At 34.6% G+C, this 3282-nt stretch overlaps 1 pseudogene; it reads right to left on the bottom strand.

The window, feature by feature from the left end:
* Positions 1-2438: 2438 nt before the first annotated feature.
* On the bottom strand, positions 2439-3020 carry LOC120171880 (annotated as a pseudogene).
* Positions 3021-3282: the final 262 nt, after the last annotated feature.

The raw sequence follows: 3282 nt of genomic DNA, 5'->3' as shown, positions 1-3282 counted from the left end.
CAACTCAAATCAATAAACTTTTTTTGTGGTGCATTTATCACTTGATATAAAAAAAACATGTGTTTCTCATAGGCCAAATAATGACTCATTTCACCAACTTTTCAATGCTCATTTAATCATCTTCAACAACTATTAATATGTGTGAGTTTAAAGCCATTTTACTCTGCTATTGAAGCAAAAACAAAAAACAAAACAAAACACCTTCAATCTTTCACTTCCAAAGCTTGAGTTTTTTTTTCAAACTGTTTTTTATGATGCAAATCTATAACCATGTGTTTCCTAAAAAAATATTCAACTACACGAGTTGAAGTTCAGTATAGAAACAAGAGTTCTACTCGGAAGCAATAGAAGAGTATCGTCCTTATATTATAGATTTCCACTATTATGCGCGAGGTTTCATCTAAGCGATGTTGTAGACCTTGTTAGAATGATTGAACATATTACTATCACTCTTTCTCTATTGTCGATTTATTTGTAGTGTTCAATGATCTATACCTTTCTCGTACCATTGAGGATGTTGCTTCCAGCTCGAATATCCCACCAACTCAGACAAATGACCAAGAAAAAAACATAGATGATAGAGACCCAGAAGTATGGTTCCAATCGTACGTGAACGAAAACAACAAAAAGAATGGGGAATTGAAGAACTTAATCTTACCTCTGACGAGTCTACTCTAATGTTCATAGTTTATTATTCTTTTCAATATAATCTACCACATTTTTTAAAGCAAAAAAAAATTAACACAACTCGTCATCTCGACGCGACGAGTTCCAATGTATTTTTTTCTTTCCAACATTAAATTAACATAATAATCTGGAACACAATAATAATTTATTAATGGAACTCGTAACTAAAAAATATTAGGCCTGGAATATAAAAAATATATCTTATGGAACTCGTCACCTCGACGTGACGAGTTTACCCTGTACTGTAAAAAAACACTGTAGATCTCAAATTATTTTTTGAGGTGCCTTATTGGGCCAAAAAATCATTTTCTTTTTGTTGATGGTATAGCGTGTATGGCAATTCCCCACTAAGAATGCCTGGCTAATAGAAAATAGGGTAGACGTTAATGGATGTGGAACCAAATTTCTTTATGATCAAGTAGAACACTGTACATTAGTAGCAATGTGTCATTTATTTCTTACTGGATGGTTCTTTCAACCAGAGCAGCAGACTGAGAATGATTGGCTTCTTGAAGTTGATAGCACATGGAAAGTATGTGAAAACCATCATCTTGAAAGAGATGCATCTTTGTGGTTGAAGTCAATATCTTTCGACATCTATGTTGTTTAGTTTTCTCTTCCATTGAATTGAATCTTGGTAAATAGAATTAAGTGTTAGGAATTGGATCCAACATAGTGGTCCTTAATGTTGCATACTTTCCATGAGGTATCACAAGTTACTCAGCAAAACCAATTGCCAATTTAAGGTCAACAACCGACCTTGAGGATGCTGTTAGGTCGGTTGGATTTATTTTTGCCTTTGCTTTGGTTTATTTTGTTTAACTACACCAATATATGCTTCTACTGGCTCTTACTTTCCACAACCAAAAGCATTGTGATTCAAATCTGAGATCTTTACTGTTATCAATGCCTTCATTAATCAAAGGAAAAATTGTTCAAGGGGGGTTACATGCTTCATATGTTATTTCTCCCTTCTTTGTTTATTTTGTTCACAATTAGAGTGGAAAATCAAGAGATTAATGAAAACACACGATTCTTCTCCAAACTATATACGAACTAAAATATTTATCACAGAATTACATTGAAGATGTGAGAAACATTTTACATCTTTAGACAAGATATATAAAAGAAACATACTATACATAATTTAGTAAAACTATACAGTTTAGAAATCGTCTGAACTGAAGTTGAGAATTTTATAATCTTATAAGTGGAGTGGTTAGCAGGGTATTCGCATGCACCAACATCTGGGATGTACGTGTAGCCTACAGCTATTGCCTCTTACTCCACTTTCACCTCTGACATGGGAAACAACTTTAAGAAAAAGAAAGTATAAGGCTTTTCAAAAAGTCGAAAATCCAAACAATAGTTTTTTACTTTAAAAAATGGAGAAAAAAAGAGGACAGAGGGAAGAAAAGACCCAAAATTGCTTTGCCATCACATCCCAAATATCATAAATAAATAAATAAATAAATAAATAAAAAGTTAAAAAATGCTTAAATAAGTAGAGAAGAAATTTAACCAAAAACATTTTTCATTACACTAAGAAATGATACAAAAGGCTTCATCATTTCTTCAGCCCTCACTCACAGACTTCACCATAATGTTACAAGTTTGCAATAAAAATCATAATAAATAAATAAATAAAAAGTTAAAAAATGCTTAAATAAGTAGAGAAGAAATTAAACCAAAAACATTTTTCATTACACTAAGAAATGATACAAAAGGCTTCATCATTTCTTCAGCCCTCACTCACAGACTTCACCATAATGTTACAAGTTTGCAATAAAAATCATAACGATTTGAGGGTCGTTTGATTGAACCAAACTTTCTACTTGGTTTCCCATTCACCATCTGATTCCTCCGGGTCGGCACTTTGTTCAAGTCAACCCGTTTTAAAAACCCGGCAGTCGGCTTCAACTCATCGCCATAACTGGGCCTATAATTCTGATCAAGATTAAAGTTTTGACCATGAAGATGATGACGTGCCGCCTCAAGAACATCGAGTCGAGCACCCACTTCAATGGCTTTTTTCCTTAAACAAGCAGCCGACAAATAGCCACCGTGTAACGCGGCGTCAACTTTCTCTCCTGTCAAAAGGTGGGGAAAATTCAACCGAGCGGACGGCCCACGCAGGTAAAAAACCGCCGTATCATAAGCTCTGGCCGCCGCGACAGGGGTTGAATAAGAGCCTAACCAAATCCTGGACCTTTTATTGGGTTCCCTAATCTCAGCCACCCATTTCCCCCACTTTCTCATCCTTATTCCTTTGAAGGGCCTTTCTTTAGACTTTCTGGAACCCTCCCTTCCATTTTCCATGGCCTCCGAGTTTGGTGAAGGCTTTTGTTTTTTATATTACGGGATGAGAAGAACTGGGGAAGGGAGAGGTTGAGTTTTTTTAGATATGTTATGGCTGTATCATGTTCATTGTTTAAGGTTACGCGTTGAAATGTATTTTCCGGACATATAACAAAGTATTTGTTGAGAACTCATAACAATAAAATAATAAAAACAATGTAAAGGAGAAATCCAAATTCACCGACCTAAATCTGTGTAAGTTTCGCTTTTTGTTTCATTTTTATTTTACTAACATTG

This window comes from Hibiscus syriacus, unplaced genomic scaffold, assembly GCF_006381635.1.
Source record: "Hibiscus syriacus cultivar Baekdansim isolate YM2019G1 unplaced genomic scaffold, ASM638163v2 tig00111837_pilon, whole genome shotgun sequence".
Classification (NCBI taxonomy): domain Eukaryota; kingdom Viridiplantae; phylum Streptophyta; class Magnoliopsida; order Malvales; family Malvaceae; genus Hibiscus; species Hibiscus syriacus.
This window is presented reverse-complemented; position numbering and strand designations above follow the sequence as displayed.